The sequence below is a fragment of the Lolium rigidum genome, chromosome 7 (assembly GCF_022539505.1).
Source record: "Lolium rigidum isolate FL_2022 chromosome 7, APGP_CSIRO_Lrig_0.1, whole genome shotgun sequence".
In the NCBI taxonomy this organism is placed as follows: domain Eukaryota; kingdom Viridiplantae; phylum Streptophyta; class Magnoliopsida; order Poales; family Poaceae; genus Lolium; species Lolium rigidum.
In genome coordinates, this window is record NC_061514.1 from 106366894 (window position 1) to 106394059 (window position 27166).

Genomic DNA, 27166 nt, shown 5'->3' on the forward strand with positions numbered 1-27166 from the left:
CAAGCATGTAAAGCATTGTGAGCTGGGATCAAAGTACTCTAACATAGGCATGATAGATATAAATCTAACAATAGAACTTAGAAACTATGTTATAACATGAAAAGTAACTTAAACAAAGGATCATGAATAATAGTGCATTGAAAGCAACTATTTGTTTATGAGCATAGACTAAACATAACAAAGTGGTACTCAACATATCCTTTATGGAGTAGCAAAACATAAATGATAGGACACCTTTAAAGTTCAGAGGGTGACTAGATACAAGTAATTTAAGAACAAGCAATAGCACAATCATGAATCAATCAATAATAATTTTGGGACTATGCACATTGCACTAAGAATGACAACTATGCTATCTTAATCGGTGCACAAAGTAGAAGATGAAGACTCAACATAAAAGTAAAAAAGAGAGACTCTTTGCAGAGTAAGCAAGATAAACAAGTTTTATAAACCTTCTAAAAAGTATGGTACTTATTAGCTTTGAGCTCTCATTGCCCCTATCATAAGCATCTTGAATGGTTAAAGTTAATGTGATTCAAATATGAGCTATATGCTTGCAAATCACTAGTTGAAAATCTCATGCCCTTTGAATGCAAGTACCTAAACCTCATGCTACTCAACTTAGGTCCCAAATAAGTTCTTGTCATTGTAAGTATACATGTATATGTATCATTGAGAACCGCCAACGGGGTACCTCTTGCCCGATGATATGGAGGTACTCTTGTAAGAGGAATCCCATGCCAAAAAGACAAGACAAATAGACAGTGAGCATCTCAGCAACTTTTTATTTACTATGGGTATAGCTTTTTATTGCAAATGCTTCATAGAATGCTCATTATGGCTTAGCTATAAATTTCGACCATGAATGATGCATGGCTTAGATTAGCGGCCCAGGTGTTTCTCTAACTCATATACAAACTCCATGGACTTACAAGTTTCCATTTTATTTCGCACCGCTAGGCATCCATAAACAGAAGAACATGACATCAACTAGATATAAGTGCAATGTCGAAAGTGTTCCCCATGAAAGCATGGTTATACTAACTCCCAACTTGCAATTTGGAGACATATAAACTTCATAAGATAGGCACAATGATCAAGTTTATTAAGTGCAAGAAAGTAAATGTGCCATATGTTCGTGAGAGCTTTACTGACTAATTTTCTCATGCCAAAATTTAATTTGGAAGATAAAATAAAAACATGATGAATATACTTGGAATAGAAATAATTCTACTAGGTAGATATGGTGGACACAATTGGCAAACTTTGGTTAATGGTGGTTGGATACACGAGTAGAGTTCATACTCAGTACAGGCGAAAGTTAGCAAAAGACTGGGAGCGATCAACTAAGAGAGCAATAATGGTCATAATCATGCATAGCGACAAAACATTATCAATCAAAGCATAAAGTGATATTACAAGTCAAAACTAAATGATCATAGAGGCTTTAGTTTACTGGTTATATTCATAACATGGTATAAGCATGCGCCAAGTCAACCCAATAAAGCATCAAAGGAGAATACCCCAATATTATGCTTTTATGATGGAAACAACACATGATTCTTTCAATGACACATTATGCACTCTCAGCCATTTGGCCATTTGAAAAAAGTCATGCTACAACAATAAATAATAAGCATATGACAAGAATCACATCCAACATGACATGCCAAGAGCTAAACGTAGTACTAGAAAACTAGAACACTCGTAGAACAATAAGATCGAAAACTAGAGTGTTCTATGCAATTAAAATGGAGCGTGTCTCACTGCAAAAAAATGTGCCGAGATCCAACATATGCTACAGTAAATAAAACAAAAAAAAACACGCTCCAAGAACAACATATAGCGTATGAAGGAATAAAAATATAGCGCATAGAAAGATGACCTGTTGATTTGTTGATGAAGAGGCAAGCTTTGATGCTTGTACCTCTTGAATATTTCTTGGGGTGCAGGGGCATCCCCAAGCTTGAGCTTTTGTCCATTCTTCATCTCATCACATCATTCTTCTCTCCCTACACTTGAAAACTTCCTTCATACAAATCTTCACTGAATTCTCTATTACCAGCATTACTACAATCAAAATAAACAAATCCACTTGGGTTCAGTTATAACATATATCTATTATCTATTAAAGCATTAGATATTGTAGCAACTCTTCGAAAATCTCTTTGATCAAAAGAACTCAAAAACAAAGATATTTAAGAGGCAAATGCAAATAGTGCAAAAATCTATTAAAACAGAACAACAGGTAAAGATCGATTTTTTAGAAAATGCTCCGTTGCTCATATCTAAAAGTGGTCAACTGATATGTCTCCAACGTATCCATAATTTCTGATGTTCCATGCTTGTTTTATGACAATACCTACATGTTTGGTTCACACTTTATATCGTTTTGATGCGTTTTCCGGAACTAACCTATTGACTAGATGCCGAAGTGCCAGTTCCTGTTTTCTGCTGTTTTTTGGTTTCAGAAATCCTAGTAAGGAAATATTCTCGGAATCAGACGAAATCAACGCCCAATACCCTATTTTCATCGGAAGCTTCCAGAACACCCGAGAGTCAGCAGAGGGGGGCCACAGGGCCACCACACATGGTGGCGGCGCGGCCCAGGAGGGGGGGCGCGCCGGCCTGTTGTCTGGCCCCACCAGGGCTCCTCCGAGGCTCCCCTTTCGCCTATATAAGCTCCCTGACCTAAAACCCCGAGACGAAGAAGCCACGGTACGAGAAACCTTCCAGAGCCGCCGCCATCGCGAAGCCAAGATCTGGGGGATAGGAGTCTCTGTTCCGGCACGCCGCCGGGACGGGGAAGTGCCCCCGGAAGGCTTCTCCATCGACTCCACCACCATCTTCATCACCGCTGCTGTCTCCCGTGAGGAGGGATTAGTTCTCCATCGAGGCTAAGGGCTGTACCGGTAGCTATGTGGTTAATCTCTCTCCTATGTACTTCAATACAATAATCTCATGAGCTGCCTTACATGATTGAGATTCATATGATGATGCTTGTAATCTAGATGTCATTATGCTAGTCAAGTGGATTTTACTTATGTGATCTCCGGAGACTCCTTGTCCCACGTGTGTAAAGGTGACAGGTGTGTGCACCGTGTGGGTCTCTTAGGCTATATTTCACGGAATACTTATTCACTGTTATGAATAGCATAGTGAAGTGCTTATTTATATCCCTTTATGATTGCAATGTGCTTTGTATCGCTACTAGTCTATGTGCTACTCATGTGATGTTATTAAAGTAGTCTATTCCCCCTGCATGGTGTAATGGTGACAGTGTGTGCATCGTGTAGTTCTTGTCGTAGATTATGATCATAATCTCTTGTAGGTTATGGAGTTGATTATAGCTATGATAGTATTGATGTGATTTATTCCCCCTTCATAGTGTAAAGGTGACAGTGTGTATGCTATGTTAGTACTCGGTCTATTTTGCAAAGATCTATTATGCTCTAAGGTTACTTAAACATGAATATCGAATGTTGTGGAGCTTGTTAACTCCGGCATTGAGGGTTCGTGTAATCCTACGCAACGAATGGTGTTCATTATCAAACAAGAGTATATGTAGCACAAATGAGAGAAGTTATTATTTATTATGCGATCAATGTTGAGAGTGTCCACTAGTGAAAGTATGATCCCTAGGCCTTGTTTCCAATACGCAAACACCGTTTACTTACCGTTACGTTGCATGTTTACTCGCTGCCATATTTTATTCAGATTGCTATTACCACTCATATACATCCATACTACTTGTATTTCACTATCTCTTCGCCGAACTAGTGCACCTATACATCCGACAAGTGTATTAGGTGTGTTGGGGACACAAGAGACTTCTTGCTTTGTGGTTGCGGGGTTGCTTGAGAGGGATATCTTTGACCTCTTCCTCCCTGAGTTCGATAAACCTTGGGTGATCCACTTAAGGGAAAACTTGCTGCTGTTCTACAAACCTCTGCTCTTGGAGGCCCAACACTGTCTACAAGAATAGAAGCACCCGTAGACATCATCAACTAACAAAAGTTAGATAATAATCTGGGCATATGAATAAAAAATGGCAGATCAAAATTCCGCTATGGCTATTTATAATAATTTTTATGGTAACGGCACAGAATCTGTTTTCAGGACAACAACTTCCCCAAATCTTACTTTCTTCCTATAGAGGCTATTCTTGGCACAAATACAAAATAAAAATAATAAGGAGAGGCTATTACAGAGGTAATAACTTCCAAGACTCAACAAAAGGAAAAATTACATAAAATAAATATGGGTTATCTCCCAAGAGTGCTTTTCTTTAACGCCTTTCAGCTAGGCTCAGTAATTTGAGAAGATGCTTACATAAGAAATATGAATTGAAGTAAAATAGAGCATCAAGAAGCAAATATGAAACAAATTTAAGTCTAACCCACTTCCTATGCATAGGAATATTCTACACAAATAAATCTACAAAGAACAAAGTGACAAGCATAAGAAGATAAAACAAGCGTAGCTTCAAAACTTTCAGCATATAGAGAGGTGTTTTAGTAACAGGAAAACTTCTACAACCATATTTTCCTCTCTCATAATAACTTTTAGTAGCATCATGAATAAACTCAACAATATAAATATCATATAAAACATTCTTATCATGAGCCACATGCATAAAATTATTACTCCCCACATAAGCATAGCCATTCTTATTAATTGTAGTGGGAGAAAATTCAACAAAATAGCTATCATTATTATTATCGTCACCATAATCATCAAATATAGGAGGAATATTGTAATAATTTTCTCCTCAATAGTAGGTGGACTGAAAATAACATAACCATCATTGTAATCATTATATATTGGAGGCATAGGATTATTGTAGCAAATTTCCTCCTCAAAGGCTAGGGAACTAAAAAGATCATTTTCATAAAAACTAGCTTCCCCAAGCTTAGACTTTTCCATAGTATTAAAAATAATGGTGTTCAAAGAATTCATACTAATAACATTGCTACCAGCATGCAAGTAAAGTTCTATAGGTTTCTAAAACTTCTCTTCAAACACCTCATGTCCTAACTCAAGATAAATACTATAAAGCTCTCTAATTTTGTTGTTGTTTTCCATTAAGCCTAACTAGTGAAAAAAAGAAATAAAAAGATATAATTTCATAATCTAAAGGAAATAACTTCAAGCACTCACCAGCAACTAGTAAACTTTGTAGCCAGAGGATGTGAGTACCTTTTACCTTACCTCCCCGGCAACGACGCCACAAAAGAAGCTTGATGTCTACGCACACTTCTATTCTTGTAGACAGCGTTGGGCCTCCAGGTGCAGAGGTTTGTAGAACAACAGCAAGTTTCACTTAAGTGGATCACCCAAGGTTTATCGAACTCAGGGAGGTAGAGGTCAAAGATATCCCTCTCAAGCAACCCTGCAACTAAGATACAAGAAGTCTCTTGTGTACCCAATACACTTGTCATATGTATAGGTGCACTAGTTCGGCGAAGAAATAGTAAAATGCAAGTGATATGGATGAATATGAGTGGTAATAACAATCTGAAATAAATATGGCAGCAAGTAAACATGTAGTAAAACAGTAAATAAATGGTGATTCGATGTTTGGAAACAAGGCCTAGGGATCATACTTTCACTAGTGGTCACTCTCAACAGTGATATCATAAAGAAAATATAAATATAAGCACTTCACTATACTACTCTGAACTACTCCCCGGTTGGATAACAAACACTAATTCACCGCGTAGGGCTGCAAAAGCAAACCTTAAAGATGTATTCCCATGTACTAATGAAAACCCCACTCTGTCACTTTGAGCATTCATAGGGGGTACTAACACACCACAATTTCATAGAGACATCCAACTCAAATCATAATTCAGTGAACAAGTATTCTGTGAAATATAGCCTAAGAGACCCACACGGTGCACACACCATTACCTTTACACACGTGTGACAAGGAGTCTCAGGAGATCACATAAGTAAAATCCACTTGAATAGCATAATGACATCTGGATTACAAAGCTCATGGTCACATAAAGATCACACCATGGGAGAGAGAGATAAACCACATAGCTACCAGTAGAGCTCTCGGCCCCAAGGGAGAACTACTCCATCCTCATCATGGGAGTCAGCAACGGCGATGGAGATGGCGGTGGAGTCAATAGAGATGGCTCCGGGGGCAATTCCCCGTCCCGGCAGGGTGCCGGAACATAGACTTCTATCCCCCAGATCTTGTCTATGACGGCGGTGGAGCTACGGAACTTTTCGTGGGCGGAGGCTGATACGTCTCCAGCGTATCGATAATTTCTTATGTTCCATGCTACTTTATTGATGATACCTACATGTTTTATGCACACTTTATGTCGTATTTACGCATTTTCTGGAACTAACCTATTAACAAGATGCCGAAGTGCCGGCTTCTCGTTTTCTCGCTGTTTTTGGTTTCGAAATCCTAGTAACGAAATATTCTCGGAATCGGACGAAATCACCTCCCGAGTTCCTATTTTTCCCGGAAGCTTCCGGATCACCGAAGAGGGGCCGGAGATGGGCCGGGGGCCCCACACCACACTTGGGCGCGGGCCAGGGCCTGGCCGCGCCACCTGGTGGTGAGGGCACCCTGGTGCCCCTCCGAGGCTCCCCTTTCGCCTATTTAAAGGTCCCGACCTAAAAACCCTTACGGAGGAAGCCACGATACGCGAAACTTTCCGGAGCCGCCGCCATCGCGAAGCCAAGATCCGGGGGACAGGAGTCTCCGTTCCGGCACCCTGCCGGACGGGGAAGTGCCCCGGAAGGCTTCTCCATCGACGCCGCTGCCATCTCCACCGCCATCTTCATCACCGCTGCTTGCTCCCATGAGGAGGGAGTAGTTCTCCATCGAGGCTCGGGGCTGTACCGGTAGCTATGTGGTTAATCTCTCTCCTATGTACTTCAATACAATGATCTCATGAGCTGCTTTACATGATTGAGATCCATATGATGAGCTTTGTATCGCTACTAGTTTATGTGCTACTCATGTGATGTTATTAAAGTAGTCTATTCCTCCCTGCATGGTGTAAAGGTGATTAGTGTGTGCACCGTGTGGTTCTTGTCGTAGGATATGATCATGATCTCTTGTAGATTGTGGAGTTAATTATCATTATGATAGTATTGATGTGATATATTCCTCCTTCATAGTGTAATGTGGACAGTGTGTGCGCTATGTTAGTTCTTGGTTTATTTTGCAATGATCTATTATGCTCTAAGGTTATTTAAATATGAACATTGAATTGTGGAGCTTGTTAACTCCGGCATTGAGGGTTCGTGTAATCCTACGCAATGTGTTCATCATCCAACAAAAGAGTGTATGTAGCACATATGAGAAAGAGTTATTTATTATGCGATCAATATTGAGAGTGTCCACTAGTGAAAGTATGATCCCTAGGCCTTGTTCCTAAATACTGAAATCGCTGCTTGTTTACTTGTTCTCTGCATGTTTACTTCCCGCAATATTACTACCATCAATCGCACGCCAGCAAGCACTTTTACGGCGCCGTACTACTTGCTCATACTTATTCATACCACCCGTATTTCACTATCTCTTCGCCGAACTAGTGCACCTATTAGGTGTGTTGGGGACACAAGAGACTTCTTGCTTTGTGATTGCGGGGTTGCTTGAGAGGGATATCTTTGACCTCTTCCTCCCCGAGTTCGATAAACCTTGGGTAATCCACTTAAGGGAAACTTGATGTCTGTTCTACAAACCTCTCGCTCTTGGAGGCCCAACACTCGTCTACAAGAATAGAAGCACCCGTAGACATCAAGCACTTTTCCGGCGCCGTTGCCGGGGAGGGAAGGTAAACGGCACTCACACATTGGCAAGCCCGGCAACTAAGCACTTTTCCTCCCTCGTCAACTACGCGCCAAGCACTTTTCCGGCGCCGTTGCCGGGGAGGAAAGGTAAAGGCACTCATACTTCGGTTCCGTGTAACGGTACTTTTCCGGCGCCATTGTGTGTGTGCTCGAAGCTATTTCCTTTAGACTCTGCAATTGCGACATTTGGTTTCTTGTTTACACTAGTTAGGCATAATGGACAACAATGACCTTTTTATTCTATTTCCTGATTTAAGACATGGATGGTTTGATGTGAAAATTAAAAAACCCATGGAACATATTAATATGAATGCTTTAAACACTATTGTTGCTAATGCTATGGAAAATTCTAAGCTTGGGGAAGCTGGCTTTGATGAGCATGATATTTTTAGTCCCCCAAGCATTGAGGAGAAAATTTACTTTGATGATACTTTGCCTCCCATTTATGATGATTATAATGATAGTAGTCTTTTGTTACCACCTGTTATGGAGGATAAATTTGATTATGATTACAATATACCTCCTATATTTTATAGCTACTTTGTTGAATTTGCTCCCACTACAATTAATAAGAATGACTATGCTTATGTTGGGAGTAGTAATTATTTTATGCATGAGACACATGATAAGAATTCTTTATGTGATAGTTATATTGTTGAGTTTGCTCATGTTGCTACTGAAAGTTATTATGAGAGAGGAAAATATGGTTGTAGAAATTTTCATGTTACTAAAACACCTCTCTATGTGCTGAAATTTTTGAAGCTACACTTGTTTTATCTTCCTATGCTTGTTACTTTGCTCTTCATGAACTTGTTTATTTACAAGATTCCTATGCATAGGAAGCATGTTAGGCTTAAATGTGTTTTGAATTTGCTTCTTGATGCTCTCTTTTGCTTCAAATACTATTTCTTGCGAGTGCATCATTAAAATTGCTGAGCCCATCTTAATGGCTATAAAGAAAGAACTTCTTGGGAGATAACCCATGTGTTATTTTGCTACAGTACTTTGTTTTATATTTGTGTCTTGGAAGTTGTTTACTACTGTAGCAACCTCTCCTTATCATGTTTTTGTGCCAAGTAAAGTTTCTATGTCAAAGTTGATGTTATATTTGGGATCGCTGCGCAGTAAACAGCATTGTCTGTCCGTCACGAATCTGGGCCTAAGTCTCTGTAGAAAATTCTAAAAAATCTGCCAATTTACGAGCGTGATCCTCGGATATGTACGCAACTTTCATTAGTTTTGAGTTTTTCCATTTGAGCAAGTCCGGTGCCAGCTTTAAATTCGTCTTTACGGATCTGTTCTGTTTTTGACAGATTCTGCCTTTTATTTCGCATTGCCTCTTTTGCTATGTTGGATTTATTTCTTTGATCCATTAATGTCCAGTAGCTTTATGCAATGTCCGGAAGTGTAAAGAATGATTGTGCCACCTCTGAACATGTGAATTATTAATTGTGCACTAACCCTCTAATGAGTTTGCTTGAAGTTTGGTGTGAAGGAAGTTTTCAAGGGTCAAGAGAGGAGAATGATATACTATGATCAAGAGGAGTGAAAGCTCTAAGCTTGGGGATGCCCCCGTGGTTCACCCCTGCATATTTTAAGAAGACTCAAGCATCTAAGCTTGGGGGTGCCCAAGGCATCCCCTTCTTCATCGACAAAGTATCAGGTTCCTTCTCTTAAAACTATATTTTTATTCGGTCACATCTTATGTTCTTTACTTGGAGCGTCTGTGTGCTTTTATTTTTGTTTTTGTTTTGTTATCTTAGTTCTCCGAATAAGTTCATCCTTGTGTGGGAGAGAGACACGCTCCGCTGGTTCGTATGAACACATGTGTTCTTAGCTCATAATATTCATGGCGAAGTTTCCTCTTCGTTAAATTGTTATATGGTTGGAATTGGAAAATGCTACATGTAGTAATTGCTAAAATGTCTTGGATAATGTGATACTTGGCAATTGTTGTGCTCATGTTTAAGCTCTTGCATCATATACTTTGCACCCATTAGTGAAGAAATACATAGAGCATGCTAAAATTTGGTTTGCATAATTGGTCTCTCTAAGGTCTAGATAATTTCTAGTATTGAGTTTGAACAACAAGGAAGACGGTGTAGAGTCTTATAATGTTTACAATATGTCTTTTATGTGAGTTTTGCTGCACCGGTTCACCCTTGTGTTTGTTTCAAATAAACCTTGCTAGCCTAAACCTTGTATCGAGATGGAATACTTCTCATGCATCCAAAATCCTTGAGCCAACCACTATGCCATTTGTGTCCACCATACCTACCTACTACATGGTATTTCTCCGCCATTCCAAAGTAAATTGCTTGAGTGCTACCTTTAAACAATTCAAAAGTTATTACCTCTTATTTGTGTCAATGTTTTATAGCTCATGAGGAAGTATGTGGTGTTTATCTTTCAATCTTGTTGGGCAACTTTCACCAATGGACTAGTGGCTTCATCCGCTTATCCAATAATTTTGCAAAAACAGCTGGCAATGGGATTCCCGAGTCCCAAATTAATTAACAAAAATAGACACTCCTCCATGGTATGTGATTGTTGGACGGCACCCGAAGGATTCGGTTAGCCATGGCTTGAGAAAGCAAAGGTGGGGAGGAGTGTCATCATAATAAAACTAAAATAAAAAGGCACTCCTTCATGGTATGAGATTGTTGGCAGGCACCGAGGATTCGGTTAGCCATGGTTTGTGAAAGAAAGGTTGGAAGGAGTGCCACCCAAAAATAAAAATAAAATGGGAGCCGCTCTTTGAAGGTTTGCCTGGCAAGGGGGTTAGAGTACCCGCTACCATTCGTTGACAACAACAAACACCTCTCAAAACTTTACTTTTATGCTCTCTATATGTTTTCAAAATAAAAGCTCTAGCACAAATACAGCAATCGATGCTTTCCTCTTTGAAGGACCATTCTTTTACTTTTATTGTTGAGTCAGTTTACCTATCTCCCTCCACCTTAAGAAGCAAACACTTGTGTGAACTGTGCATTGATTCCTACATACTTGCTTATTGCATTTATTATATTACTCTATGCTGACAATTATCCATGAGATATACATGTTATAAGTTGAAAGCAACCGCTGAAACTTAATCTTCCTTTGTGTTGCTTCAATACCTTTACTTTGATTTATTGCTTTATGAGTTAACTCTTATGCAAGACTTATTGATGCTTGTCTTGAAGTACTATTCATGAAAAGTCTTTGCTTTATGATTCACTAGTTTACTCATGTCATTACCATTGTTTTGATCGCTGCATTCATTACATATGTTTACAAATAGTATGATCAAGATTATGATGGCATGTCACTTCAGAAATTATCTTTGTTATCGTTTTACCTGCTCGGGACGAGCAGAACTAAGCTTGGGGATGCTGATACGTCTCCAGCGTATCGATAATTTCTTATGTTCCATGCTACTTTATTGATGATACCTCCATGTTTTATGCACACTTTATGTCGTATTTACGCATTTTCTGGAACTAACCTATTAACAAGATGCCGAAGTGCCAGTTCCTGTTTTCTGCTGTTTTTGGTTTCAGAAATCCTAGTAACGAAATATTCTCGGAATCGGACGAAATCACCTCCCAGGTTCCTATTTTTCCCGGAAGCTTCCGGATCACCGAAGAGGGGCCGAGAGATGGGCCGGGGGGCCCCACACCACACTTGGGCGCGGGCCGGGGCCCGGCCGCGCCACCGGTGGTGAGGGCACCCTGGTGCCCCTCCGAGGCTCCCCTTTCGCCTATTTAAAGGTCCCGACCTAAAAACCCTTACGGAGGAAGCCACGGTACGCGAAACTTTCCAGAGCCGCCGCCATCGCGAAGCCAAGATGCGGGGGACGAGAGTCTCGTTCCGGCACCCTGCCGGACGGGGAAGTGCCCCGGAAGGCTTCTCCATCGACACCGCTGCCATCTCCACCGCCATCTTCATCACCGCTGTCTGCTCCCATGAGGAGGGAGTAGTTCTCCATCGAGGCTCGGGGCTGTACCGGTAGCTATGTGGTTAATCTCTCTCCTATGTACTTCAATACAATGATCTCATGAGCTGCTTTACATGATTGAGATCCATATGATGAGCTTTGTATCGCTACTAGTTTATGTGCTACTCATGTGATGTTATTAAAGTAGTCTATTCCTCCTGCATGGTGTAAAGGTGATTAGTGTGTGCACCGTGTGGTTCTTGTCGTAGGATATGATCATGATCTCTTGTAGATTGTGGAGTTAATTATCATTATGATAGTATTGATGTGATCTATTCCTCCTTCATAGTGTAATGTGGACGAGTGTGTGCGCTATGTTAGTTCTTGGTTTATTTTGCAATGATCTATTATGCTCTAAGGTTATTTAAATATGAACATTGAATTGTGGAGCTTGTTAACTCCGGCATTGAGGGTTCGTGTAATCCTACGCAATGTGTTCATCATCCAACAAAAGAGTGTATGTAGCACATATGAAAAAGAGTTATTTATTATGCGATCAATATTGAGAGTGTCCACTAGTGAAAGTATGATCCCTAGGCCTTGTTCCTAAATACTGAAATCGCTGCTTGTTTACTGTTCTACTGCATGTTTACTTCCCGCAATATTACTACCATCAACTGCACGCCGGCAAGCACTTTTACGGCGCCGTACTACTTGCTCATACTTATTCATACCACTCGTATTTCACTATCTCTTCGCCGAACTAGTGCACCTATTAGGTGTGTTGGGGACACAAGAGACTTCTTGCTTTGTGATTGCAGGGTTGCTTGAGAGGGATATCTTTGACCTCTTCCTCCCTGAGTTCGATAAACCTTGGGTAATCCACTTAAGGGAAACTTGCTGCTGTTCTACAAACCTCTGCTCTTGGAGGCCCAACACTGTCTACAAGAATAGAAGCACCCGTAGACATCAGAGGCTGGTATATTTAGAGTTTTTGCATCGATAGCTTTATATAGGCGGAAGGGCGAGGTCAGTGGAGGCCTGGTGGCCCCAGACCACCCCTAGGCGCGGGTCAGGGCCAGGCCGCGCCTAGGAATGGTCTGGCCACCCTCTGGCCCTCCTATGTATCTTCTCTGGACTCCGTCTTCGCTCTGGGGAAAATAGGAACTTTGGCTTTTGTTTCTTCCAATTCTGAGAATATTTCCTTTACAACTTTTCTGAAATACAAAATAGCAGAAAATAAGGAACTGGCACTATGGCATCTTGTCAATAGGTTAGTTTCGGAAGATGCCTAAAAGTGCCACGAAGTGTAAACAAAACATATAGCAATTGTTGCAAAACAAGCATGGACCATCAAAAATTATAGAGGGGTGATACGTTGCAAACGTATCTATAATTTTTGATGCTCCATGCTTGTTTTACACCAATTCCAATATGTTTTGTTTACACTTCGTGGAACTTTTATGCATTTTCCGGAACTAACCTATTGACAAGATGCCACAGTGCCAGTTCCCTGTTTTCTGTTGTTTTTGTATTTCAGAAAAGTTGTACAGGAAATATTCTCGGATTTGGGCGAAAAAAAGCCGAAGTTGCTAATTTACCAAAACGAAGACGAAGTCCAAAGGAGAGACGGAGGGGGGGGCAGGGGCCGGCCAGACCATGCCTAGGCGCGACATGGACCTTGCTCGCGCCTAGGGGTGGTCTGGGCCCACCTGGCGCCCACCGACCTCGCCCTTCCGCCTATAAATTCCCTTCGATAAGAAAACCCAAAATATACCAACCTCCATCCACGAAAAGTTCCGTCTCCGCCATCATTGTCCAGACAAGTTTCGGGGGTCAGAAGTTCCTGTTCCGGCACCCTGCCGGGACGGGGATCGACCCCCGGAGCCATCTCCATCGACTCCACCGCCTCCACTTTGACTCCATGATGGTTCATGAGTAGTTCCTCCTAGACTACGGGTTCTCGGCTGTAGCTAGTTGGTACTCTCTCTCCCATGTACTTCAATATAATGAGCTCATGAGCTGCCTTACATGATTGAGATCCATATGATGTAACCAGTGTTGTGTTTGTTGGGATCCGATAAATTGTGGAATTGTGATCAGATTGTTCATCATATTATCATACTACTGTTATTTAAGATTTCGCATGCTCTCCGGTACTTGTAGTTACGTTGATCAAGTAGTTGCATGTATCTCCAAGATAGAGTATTTATGCTCGATAGTGGGTTAATGCCTCTTGTTTTCTGGAAGAGTGGCTTTAAATTCTAAGATGGTAGATGTGCTATTGCTACTAGGGAGAAAACAACAATGTTTTGGCTAATAATAATTCTATTGTTTACTTTACACACATTGCTTAATGCGATAGTCTGTTGCTAGCAACTTAATACTGGAAGGGGTTCGGATGATAACCTGAAGGTGGATTATTAGTCATAGATGCAGTTGGATTATGGTCTATGTATTGTGATGTAATGACCAATTAAATACTACAGTAAACTTTATCTTATCATAGCATGCATTGTCATGCCCTCACAATTATCAATTGCCCAACTGTAATTTGTTCACCCAACGCATGTTATTTGGAGAGTTACCACTAGTGTAGATAGCTGGGAACCCTGGTCCTCCTATCATCATCATTGCTCTACTGTCAACTAAGCATTGGAATATTTTCCGGTGCCATCTGCGGTGACCCAGCATACCACTGCATGGTGTAGTACGCAAGTCGTTGATATAACACAAGTGAAACACCATTCCACTCATATTACATCCCTCAGAGTGGTACAACAGAAACATATGCGAGTCCAAGGCATGTCTATAGAAGGATACACAAACTATTTTCAGAAGATCAACATAGCCTCCTACTTTACAGTGATGTAAAACTTCAAATAAAGCTCCAAAAGAACAACTCGCAATCTAACTTATTGCTAACTCTAGCTCTAGAGCTACCTGGCTTGCTATAGAACTCTAGCTACTTAGGTACTAGGATTAGGGAAATGGTTCCCTTCTATTACTAGTCTAGGTTTCCACTCTAGCTGATGCAGAAGTTGACTCCACTGACTTCATTGTTTGGGTTCTCCATCTTTGTTGCAGTTGACTCCTTTGTCTTCGAGTTCCACGGTAGTTTCTCCATCGGTGACTTTGATCTAAGAAGGGGGTTCAAAAGGGAGGGAATGAGTACGAGCGTACTTAGCAAGTTCATTATAGGAAATAGGTGTATAATGCACTAGCTACAACCACAGACCAAAAAGTCATAGGTGAATGCAAGTTTTCGTAATCATTTCTTCAAAAGGTTTATTTTATTCAGAAAACTATGCCTGTCAGTCTTCACAGGTTGACCAGAACTTCATGAAGTTCCTTTCCTGCCGTGTTCGTAGTTCCCTTCCCGGAACAGGTTGTGACAGTCACAATTTGATATACTCTGCAGAGGTGCGTTACTTTTCCCATAAGAGAACTTATCCTTGTTGACAACCGGGCACGTTACCCGCCCACACTTCCATGGTGTGAGGCTAGGTGTAAGAACCAAGCCAATCACTGCCTTCTTCGTGACCCTGCATACCCACCCTTTTGTCCATCCGCACATCCCCGGTAGACTTCTCCCGATCATACGGCTTTACCCACGATGTGCTACGGACAATCCATCATAGACGGTAGAGCGCTCTCATCCTCAAGGATGGGGATTTTAAAGGATTTCCCAACATACTGCAGTGTTCTCGCAACACCCAACCAGGCTCTATCAAGTCCGTTGATATGCAGAAGGAAAAAAGATACAGCTGACTTCCCCATAGCCATTATAGATCTCATGGTTAACGCGATATGTACGGCGCTAGAATCACTAGACGACATTGGTGATTAGTCCTAGATGAGTAGTACCCGTGCAATGGAACCTCCACCATCAAAACATACCATGGTTCCATTGCCCACCACATAGTCATATTCATAATTGTAAAATAATATTTTGCTTTTAATGGAGGAGTGATAAGTATAGCACTTTGCATATAGTTTGATAAAAATAATCAAATGACATGAGCAAGCGATGAACTTGCCTTTCTTGACTGCAAGGTTATGCAGGCAAAAGCTTCGATACGTGATAACTCCAAATTCTGAAATACCATCATCATCCGGTAAGGACAATGTTTAAAGAACTGGCAAAGATTCTATAATGCATAGCGGATGAAGCCTGGTGACCGGGTGTATACGTGAGCATGCGGTGAGAGATTGACACGTGTCTAACGGTGTTAGTGTACCCGTGAGATGATTTTTCTGATTCCCCCACGGCGAGTAACAGTGCGATTCCACTGGTCATCTCCGATTCCCAAATCAAGGACGTATGGTCGCCGAGTAACTAACACCAACGAACACTGCTAGTCTCAAAAAAAAAAACAACGAACACTGCTCATAGCGCCTCCCTCATCCTCTGCTCGCCGCCCCCGGCGCAGCAGGACAGCCACAGCACCGCCACCGCGGCCTCGCGCCCCATTTGCCCGACCCGTATCATCCTCCCCATCACGGCCGCCGCCACCTCCGCCGCGTCGGCGGCGATGGCTGCTTTGCCGTCGTTGCAGCGGGCCGCCTCTACTAGCAGCATGAGCGCAGACTCCACCGCGGCCGTGGGCGCGGCCGCCACGGCCAGGGCGAGCGCCGGGTTGAGGATCCTCACCAGATCGGGGAATAGCTCCGACCTGTCGGCGATGGCGGTCTTGGCATCAGCGTCCGGCACGGGCGACGTGAGGATCGCCTCGAGAACCACGACGCCGTTGGGGCCCGCGTCGAGCAGCGTCATGACGAGGCGGCCCAGGTCGCCGGCCACGAGAGCGGTGATGAGGGCCTTCTTGGCATCCTCGCAAACTCCGCCCGCGTACAGGACGGCGGCGACGGCGGAGGCGACGGAGGCCTGCTTCCCTTTCCCCGGTGCGATCTTGGCGGCGAGCGAGCGCACGGCCTTCTCGGCGTGGCGGGCTCTCCGTGGGAGGCGGCGAGCTGCGAGAGCACCTGCTCGGGCGAGGGCGAGGGTGGCAGCGTGGCGGTGTGCAGGTGGATGAGGCGGCGGAGTAGCAGGTTGGGCACCAGGTCGGTGGAGGCCAGGGGCAGGCGCGTGGCCGGGCAGGTGCGGTGGCCGGAGTCGAGCCAACGAACACTGCTCATCTCCGATTCCCAAGGGGCGGCCGGCGGCTAGATGGTGAGAGAGCCGCGCGCCTCCTCAACCGCTCGGGCTCCTCCCCACGAATTTGAGCCGGAGAAAGAGAGATCGAGGTCTGAGGGAGAGACCTAGTGTAGGCTGCAGTCCGGCGCTCCGCCCAACGTGGCTTGGACCCCGTGCGGCTGCGAAATCCCTCCTCCTCCGCCGCCTTTTCATGTTTCTAATAGCAGGGGAGGAGAGGTACCAGCCACCCACAAGCTCGACCCAGCCACGAACGGGCTCAATCGATGGCGGGGAGCTCCTGTCGCGGCCGTAATCGGCACCGGCGGCGTGTGAGGCCCGCGAGCTCGACGAAGAGGCCTCACCAGTGGCAGGGCAGGGTGGACGGCTGATTTGCGCAGAAGCACCAAGTGGCAGCAAATCCAAGGCGCCTGGGCCCCTGGGCCGAGCTCGCGGCGCTGACCATGGCGGGAGAACTCGATTGGGGAAAAGCTAAGGCGATTGGAGCAGGGCGGGGCATCACCGGCGCTGACCAGAAGGGGGTCGTGGAAGTTGGGAAGGCCCCCGACTGCTCTAAATCCCCAACAGGCCGCTCTTCCGTCCGGGCGCTCTGGTAGACGGCGGCGAGGCGGCGCGCCTGCGGAGGTGGCTGCTGGATCGCCTCCATTCCCCATCGCTGGCTCGGAATCCCCGCTGCGCGTCCGACGGCTACTGTTTCATCTGCTTCTCCGGCGCGGGGCTTCTTGCAGTGGTGGTCTGAGAGGGAGAGAAAAGAAAGGATGATGTGATGTATGGTTCGTAGCGCGGAAGAGATACTAGTTTGTTTGTTTCCCCCGCGCCGTTTGGCTCCGTTTGTGAGACAAGCATCTTAAAGCAAATCCAACGCTAATGGCTGCGTGCTCACGTATACACCTGGTTACCAAATCCACTCTCTAATGCATAGTATGAGATGCAATCGCCCCGAGCGTAACCTAACCCCGATGATTCAAGATTGGTGAGTTGTAAAGATTTTTTTAGGGTGTGTTGCACTTTCTAGAATGGTTCTCAAACAAGGTTCTTATTAGGGTTTGGTTATATTAATATCATAAACAAGTGATATAATACCTCATAACAAGCATACACACAAAGGAATTGTAGTGGAATAATATACAAAGAGTAGTTGTCAGTTTTAAGTTCCACAATGCATGGTTGATGATTACTTATTATGTACTTCAAAAGAATAACTCTTGAAGAACAAGTTACATAATAAATAAGAAGTATTTCAAGTAAGAACTATTGGATTCTATGGTTTGCTTGATATTTATTTCAAAAGAATAACTTTTGAAGAACAAGTTTAATAAAGAAAAATAAATACTGAAAATAGGAGCTATGTGCTTCTAGAGTTTACTATTGGACTCATTTAATTCACTACTAGGGACTAGTTGGTTCTTAAGTAGAATGGGTCTATATGCAGCAAGTATTGGCAGATTTATTACTATGGTTGATCATAGGTATCCTATCAAAGGATGGTTATAATGGTGGTGCTATGGGTTAAGCATTAGGGTTTACTATGACTTCTCATTTGCTTCACTAAGTATTCCATAATGGTTTCCTAAACTAGGGGATTCATAACCCTATAATACTTGTAGGGTTTAGTTGAGCATGAATATATAAAGTGAGTTGCTACAGAGTATTGCTATTTTAGTTGATTATCGTGGTTATACTAAATAATGGGGTTTAAGGTTGATGACATGAAACTGAAGTTAAGGTTTATAATTACTAGATCATATAAGGCCAACTCAACATGAGTGCATGAAATGACAACCTTATTGGCAAAAGGAACTTTTATAAGTTTAATAAGTCATGGATATGCATTTCATTTATTTTGTAGAGTTTATAAGTAGAATATAAATATGGTTTTTATTGGTTTCTTAAGATTCTAAAACTAGTGGTTTAGGATAAGACAATCACTATCAATATCTTGTTAGGGTTTAGAGTTTTAAATAGTAGTTGAAATAAGGGTATATATTTTCATTCTTTTCTAGGGTTTTGAATTATATGTTGAAGTAATGATCAAATAGGATTTTCATATGATTAAACATAACCATCATGGAACAATTGTTGTATTTTAATACAAAGTAATATATAATATTTTATTGATATAATTAAGAAAATTATAATTTAGTACTTAGGTCTTAATAGTTTAAGATTTGAAATTCTAAAATTTATAAGAAAACCCGTATTATTTTCTTTTAGACTTTAAATGTTTGTTGTCTTTTACTCTGTTTAGGAATTTTCTTTTGTCAATTTTTTTTTATTTGGAGTTTTATTTATATCTTTATTTTATTAAATATATTTCCTAAAAATAAGCCAAAAAGGCTAGTTGGGCTGAGCCCAACGGATCCAAACGGATCAACCGACCGAGTCAGTTCCCCTGGGTCGGTCAACCCCGAACCGACCCACCTCTCTCTCTCTCTCTCTCTCTCTCTCTCTCTCTCTCTCTCTCTCTCTCTCTCTCGTAGCCCTCTCCTTCTCTCAATCAAAAATACTTTATATTTTGAACGCAGCAAAAAAGACAAATTTGCAATTTTTTTGGATCAATTGATTGGAGACCGTTGGATGTAGAATGTCCGGCGGATATCATGGCCAGTTACGGCGTGACTGGCTGTAGGCCAGTCACTGAATCCCCATCCGCTTCCTTGGCCCCTGCCGCCTCGCCGATTTTTCCCCGGCCATCACCGGCTCCTCCCGGCGTCAGCGAGATGGGGAGCTGGACTGCCTCGACGTGCTCTTCCTTCCCCCCAGTTCAATTTGACTCTCGTGCCTCCTTGTGCTCGTCCCCAACCTGGAAACCCTAGCTTCTATTGGTGTTGGTTCTGGCCACCGCCGGCCTTGGCGAGCACCGCCGTCTACCGTCACGTCGTCGCCACGGACTTCTCCGTCGTCCCTCTCTGCTTCAACTCCTCCCTACTCCCCCAGGCGCGCCCCCAGCCTGTCATGGTTCTGCTTTCTACTGGCCGCTACAGGCGCTACTGCTTGCCGGGCCTTGCCACCTCTTAGTCAGCCCCGGCCGCCACGCCTCTTCCTTTCCCCGCACGCGTGCCCGCGACAACCCCAGCCCATGGGTGGCTCGGTTGCCGGTCGTGTTTCCGCCGCCACCGCTGCCTGGCTGCTGTGATGATGGTGTGTTGCGGTACTGATGTACTGGTGGAGCGGTGTGGTGTTGGTGGTGACTATTGCATCCTCGACACCGTCCGGACGGCGTCTGCGACTGTAACCCCGGCATCGACTGCTTCCGTCTCAACCCTGAACTGCATTGTGAGCTATTACCACTCCTCTCTCACTCTGTTTATGACCTTGTGTTAATCCAGATGGTGTCAGTGGCTCGGTTATAATCTTGCTGATATGTTGGTTATGACATTTCTGGTATATATCCCCTGATAAGTCTTGGAGTGTGGTTGTCCTATGCATTTGAGTTGAGGTGGTTCAAAGTGGCTAATTGGTGCAGGACGGAGATGTGCTTTATTGTTGCTTCGATTTTCTAGGTCTTGACCTTTAAGCTTGAGATGAAAATATGATCATATGATCATATTGGTATACTGGCTATACCCTTTGTGTGATTATAGTGGCCTGCTTTTGTCCCTAGAATTAATCCAGGGACAAGTTGTTGTTGCTGGTTGCTATATCCTTCTATTTTTGATTGACTAACTGATAAGAATAGATCTAACTGCTTATATATGGATGCTTTATTTGGTGGCTTACTTGTACTTAAACTGATGATCTTGTAGCTTTGATTCAATGTCTTTTCTTTCTTTACATATATACGTGCCCATGTGCTATCTCACTATCATGATTATCCTGTAGTGCCACAATTGAGTGAGCACATGGTGATGATATGTTGGTGTAAGATATAGTGATGTAGGCGCTTGTGTAGAGTAGAAAATAGGTATTGATGTGGGCTATATGACCAGATGATGCAAATGTCCATCCCAAGCTTCTAATGATGCTTGAGTTGATTTTAATGGACATACCTATGCTTGCTCTAGCCGATGATGCAAAGGCTGAGGCTTGGATTTGTAATAAGATGGCATAGCTCTTATTTCTCTGTGATGATCAGGCATAGCACCTCTATGTAGACTGAGAGAATAACTTCTCACTACTGATGATTATCTTTTGATCTCTGTAAGCTATTTTCTTGCCTGCAATTACTGTAAAAGTGCAATTGTTATGATTAATACCTCTTTGTGGTGCCTCCTCAGAGGGCGCACAAATCAGTGATCTTATTAGTAGGATTTGTGCTGCTGGTAGTTGTGTAGGGTGATTTAATAGGCTTGGATCAACTGGTTTAATCAGATGATGTTAAAACTTCCCCAAATCAGCTCCTATTGATGCTTGAAAAAAGCTCCAAGCACCAATATGTCTTGAAACATATATTTGTGATCTATGCAAAGAAATAAATGAACTATTTGGCAAAGTGGAATTTGGTTGCTTGATAACCTGCTGCTGCTATAGAGTAAGTGGATCTTCTGGTTTCTGGAATAGCCTGCCTCTTGTGGCATGCTTGCACCTCCTCTCGCTGCTTCTGCTCGATCGTAGGATCTATCTGATGATTTCAGTAGTTTATCTAGTGAAATATTATAGTGGATTATAATGGATAGAAGACTGCTGGTCTACTCTTGATATATTTCGGTTCCAAGACTGGTACTTGTAGTACTGGATAATATGCTTGTGTATGAGATGAGCTGTCGATGCTTTTGTATACTCAAGGAACTTCTGAGACAAATAATTCTACTGGTAGCTTCACCCAAGCTTTTATACTACTGGGAAGTTGTTGTGGTAGTGACAACACACTATTTGCATGTCATGAGTGTGGTGCTTGGTTGGTTGCTTCCTCTCCATGTTCAAGTGAACAAGTTGCATTTCTTCTCCTCCTTATGCAAGCTATGGTTGAGCCATGTACTTATCCTATGTTGGCCTTTATTTTGGTACATCCAAGTGTATAATTCATGTGGGCATCCCCTGATGGTTTCAAAGTAGTTTGGCTTGGTTCATATTGACCATTTCATGTCAATATAGAATCCAAATTTAAATGGAAAAGGTTGTGGCTTAATTTTCCATAAGGAGCTAGTGCTAATTTGAGATTGGTCACTTGATAAATTGTTGCCTACATTAAGTTTGTTGCCCTTTGAGTACATTATTGTTGTTGCATAAGAATAAGATCAGTGGTTGCCTAAGATAAGGACTCATCTTCCTCCAGTTGCCATTTGTTGCCTTTCTGATGCTTAACTATTTGCTAAACTTGATCAATTTCATTGTGGTTAAGAAATCTGGACTAGTTCCCAGGTTCCAAGTGCTAGCTCCAACATTAAATTTGCATCTCCTCAGGAGATGCATACATTCTAACCAATCAACAACCCTCTTTTGTTTTTGTCTACTGTTGTAGGAAAAGAAGATGTTGGAGATTTGGAGAAGAGCAAGATTAGTTTAGGGTTTCTCTTTATTATCTTATTTTGTAATCTTTTATTTCTTTTTGTAACTTGAAATAATAATTCTATAATGGTTGTACAATTACAATGGATGCATGATAATTTTTTAATTTTTAGTTCTTGATTGCACATTCTTATTTTACTTGTACTTATTTGATTTATATTTCTGAAATGCTAATAAATGTTTTGTATTATTAAATATTATAAACATATAACTTATTCTTTTGCGGTTCAAATTCCAATTCAAATCCTTATTTGAATTTGTGTCATTCCTATTTGAATTGAATTCAAATTGCTTACCCAAAATGCAAAGGTTAAACAAAGGTCATGTCAAAATTCATCGCATTCACATCGATGACTAATTCAATTCCATTCATGCAAGAGAAACCTCGATCCCTTTGACAGTTTTAAACAAAAGCGCGAAAATTTCCTGGATTTTCTATGCATGAATGCAATGCACACTCTCTTTTTCTTGCCTCTAAACCTGAGATGTTACACCATCTCCTCTGTGCTATTGTTGATGTGTTACTATTGACATTGCTCTCATATTACTGTTGCTTTCACATCACCCCTGTTACTAGTGCTTTTCCAGGTGCAGCTGAATTGACAACTCTGTTGTTAAGGCTTATAAGTATTCTTTACCTCCCCTTGTGTTGAATCAATAAATTTGGATTTTACTTCCCTCGAAGACTGTTGCGATCCCTATACTTGTGGGTCATCAAGACTATTTTCTGGCGCCGTTGCCGGGGAGGCATAGCTCTACTCAGAAGTTCACCTAGGAAGTACACTTTATCTGTCTCTCTGTTTTTATTTATTTTATTTTATCTTGTCTAGTTTATTTGTGCTTAGTTTATTTCTGTTTAGTTCTGTTTTTTTTAGTTTACTTTTGTCTATTTTATTTTTCTTATACACCCGAAAATCCATAAAAAAAAAATGAAAAACCAAAAATCTAAAAAACCGTTGTTATGGAAGAACCTGCTAGACCCTCTATGGAACATTGTATAAACTATAGAGAATCATATAAGGGTAAAGTCATGAGAGCCATGTTAAAACAGTTGGATCTAATTGCTAAAATTTTGCTCAAACGGCATGATATGAATTGCTGCTCTGAACATTTTAAATACCAAAGTGGCTTTAGTAAAGAAGTTTTAATTGTGAACTATCATTGGAATAACTATATTCATCTTGGGTTTGAAGAAGTAGAACGATTTGTCTTATTTATGGGAGCTTCTGAAATAGAATCCTTCATGTCAAAAAATTATGAAACCTGTGTTGCTTGTAAAAACCTTAAAGATATGGTCTCTTATATCCTTGATTATTGCATAAAAAATTTCAGCAATAATTGTTACATCATTGATTATAAAGAGAGACTCAGTAATGCACAAGAATGTATCCACAAATTGCAGGAACCTGTGGAAGAAGAAATTGTTGAACCTGAAAGCTCATTACATGAAAAAGAGGAGGAGAGTGATGAACAAAAGGAGGAAGAATGGATTATCTACCCATGCCTACCTTCTAATGAGAGTAACTCTTTATCCCTTACAGTATTTGATTGTCCCCCATGCTTACCAAAGGAGGATGAATGTTATGTTCCTGTGGATTCTCTTGAAATATCTACTATAAGTAAAACTTGTGATAATAATTATGCTCCTGTTATCTATGATAATCCATGTTATTTTGCTAAATCTTATGATAATCCTTTATTTGTGTCTAATTTCAAAATGCATGGCACTAAAGAGTTTTGCTTGGAAAATGTTTATGATAAAGCTCTAGATGATGGTCCTATATTGGTTGATAATATTAACTGTACTACTGTTGAAAATGAGATTGGAGGGGTCTTAACTTTATCTTGGAGACACATACCTCTCGAAAATGATCAATCATCTTGTTATAAAATTGCTAAAATTGGGTTTGAATGTTTTAATCCCACTATTGTTGAGCTTGATAAAAATTATGTGTTTGTAGATCATGAAAAGCATGCTTTATGTGATAGTTATATTTTTGAGTTTATTAATGAGGCTACTGAAAATTATTATGATAGAGGAAAATATGGTTGTAGAAGTTTTCATGGTACTAAAACACCTCTCTATATGCTGAAAGTTTTGAAGGTACTCTTGTTTTACCTTCCTATGCTTGTCACTTTCTTCTTTGTGAATTTATTTGTGTACGAGATTCCTTTACATAGGAAGTGGGTTAGACTTAAATATGTTTTGAATTTGCTTCTTGATGCTTTCTTTTACTTCAATTCATATTTCTTATGTGAGCATCTTCTCAAATTGCTGAGCCTAGCTATAAGGCATTAAAGAAAAACACTTATGGGAGGCAACCCATTGTTTTATTTTTGTAATTTTTCTTTTATGTTGAGTCTTGGAAGTTATTACCTCTGTAATAACCTCTCCTTATTATTTTTATTTCGTTTGTGTGCCAACATTAGCCTCTAATAGGGGGAAAGTAAGATTTGGGGAAGTTGTTGTCCTGAAAACAGATTACGTGCTGTCACCAACTCACCATAAAAATTCGTAAAAATAGCCAGAGCGTAATTTTGAGCTGACATTTTTTATGCATATGACACATGCTATTATCTAACTTCTGTTAGTTGACCACTTTTCGAGATGAGCAGCAGAGGATTTTCGGAAAAATCGATTTTACCTGAAGTTCTGCTTTCACAGATTTCGATCACCATTTGTATTTGCCGCTTGATCTCTTTTTTATTTTTTGAGTTCTTTTGAGAGAAGGAGCTTTTCAAAGAAATTGCTACAGTAGATAAATGTTTTAATGGATGTTTGATTTATGTTAGAACTGAACCAAGTGGATTTGTTATTTTGATTGTACTAATGCTGCTAATAAGAATTGTGTGAAGTTTTGTATGAAGGAAGTTTTCAAGTGTAGGGAGAGAAGAATGATGTGATGAGATGAAGGATGTACAAAAGCTCAAGCTTGAGGATGACCATGACACCCCAAGAAATATACAAGAGGTACAAGCGTGAAAGCTTTGGGATGCCCAAGGCATCCCCTTCTTCATCAACAAAAAATATCAGGTCATCTTTCAATACACTATATTTTTATTGCTTCATATGCTATGTGTTGTTCTTTGATCGGCTTTGTTTGTGTTTTTAGTTTTATTTTGTTTTTCTTGCTGTAGCATATGGTTGGACCACAACATATTTTTTTGGAGAATGACACACTCTGTTTTAATTGCATAGAATACTCTAGTTTTCGCTCTTATTATTCTACGAGTGTTCTAGTTTGCTAGTACTGCGTTTAGCTCTTATTCTTTCACTCGAATTATGTTCAGAGCTCATTAGTATTCTTTATTTATGTATGATTAGCTCTCTGGTCTATACTAATTTTCATCTTTGAGAGCTATTTCAAATAAATTGATTGGTGTTGGAGACGAGTAAAATGTTTCATGACTATAGTGATGCAAAAGGAAGCTTGTCTAGACTGTGGCATAGATTTTGGCATGTCATGTTAGATGTTATTTTAACCATATACTTAGTAATTGTTGTTGTAGCATGACTTGTCTCAAATATCTGAGAGTGCTTAATGCGCCATTTAAAGAATCATGTGTTGTTTCCATCATACAAAAGCATAGTATTGTGGTATTCTCCTTTAATGCTGTTATTGGGTCGACTTGGCACATGCTTACACCATGCTATGACTAAAAACCAGTCACCTAAAGCCTCTATGATCATTTAGTTTTTGACTTGTAATATCACTTTATGCTTTGATTAATAATGTTTTGTCGCTATGCATGATTATGGCTATTATTGCTCTCTTAGTTGGTCGCCCCTAGTCTTTTGCTAGCCTTCCCATGTACTGAGTATGAGCTCTACTCGTGCATCAAACTACAAAAAACCAAAGTTACCAATTGTGTCCACCATACCTACCGATATGTGGTATTTCACCGCCACTCCAAAGTAAATTGCTTGTGTGCTACCTTTATACCTTCAAAATTATTACCTGTTTTGTGTTTTGTTTTAGCTCATGAGTAAGTACTGAATGGTTTATTGTATTTTCATGACTTAACACCTTTACTAAGCATGCATAATGTGCTAAGTCTCTTAATATTGCAAAAAGAGCAAGACAACTGGGTGCCCATCCCAAACAAAATATAAAATAAACAAATAAACAAATAATGCTCCGCACATTATGTACTGGAGAGATCCTAAATGATGGTGTGCAATGGAGAACTATATGGGAGCCGCTCTTGAGGTCACTATATGAAAGGATGATAGATTGTTTGATGCCATTCGTTGACATAGATATGCATACCTCTCAAAATATATTTTTTCAACACTCCTATTGCTTTCAAAATAAAAAGCTCTAGCACATGAGTAATCTTGCTTCCCTCTGCGCATGGCCTTTCTTTTACTTTTATGTTGAGTCTTCACCTTCTTCCTTTATGCACCACTAAGAGAGCATAGTTGTCATTCTGAGTAAAATGTGCATAGTCCCAAAATTTATTATTGATTGATTCATGAGTATGATTATTGCTTGTTCTCAAATTATTTGTATCTAGTCACCCCTTAAACTTTACATGTGTCCTGGCATTTATGTTTTGCTACTCCATAAAGGACAAGTTGAATACCAATTTGCTATGTTTTCGCTTTGCCCATAAACAAACAGTTGCTTTCAGTGCATTATTATTCATGATCTTTTGTTTGAGTTACTTCTCATATTGTAACATATAGTTGCTAAGCTCTATGGTTAGAATTATATCTATCATGTCTATGTCTAGAGTACTTTGATCTCAGCTTACAATGCTTTACAATAACTTGATCAAGATTGTGTTGGCTTCATGTCACCTTAAAAAATATTTTT

General features: G+C 41.0%; 1 pseudogene; it reads right to left on the reverse strand.

Annotated features, from left to right (window-relative positions):
- Positions 1-16133: 16133 nt before the first annotated feature.
- LOC124671799 lies at positions 16134-16882 on the reverse strand (annotated as a pseudogene).
- Between the last annotated feature and the right edge of the window lie 10284 nt (positions 16883-27166).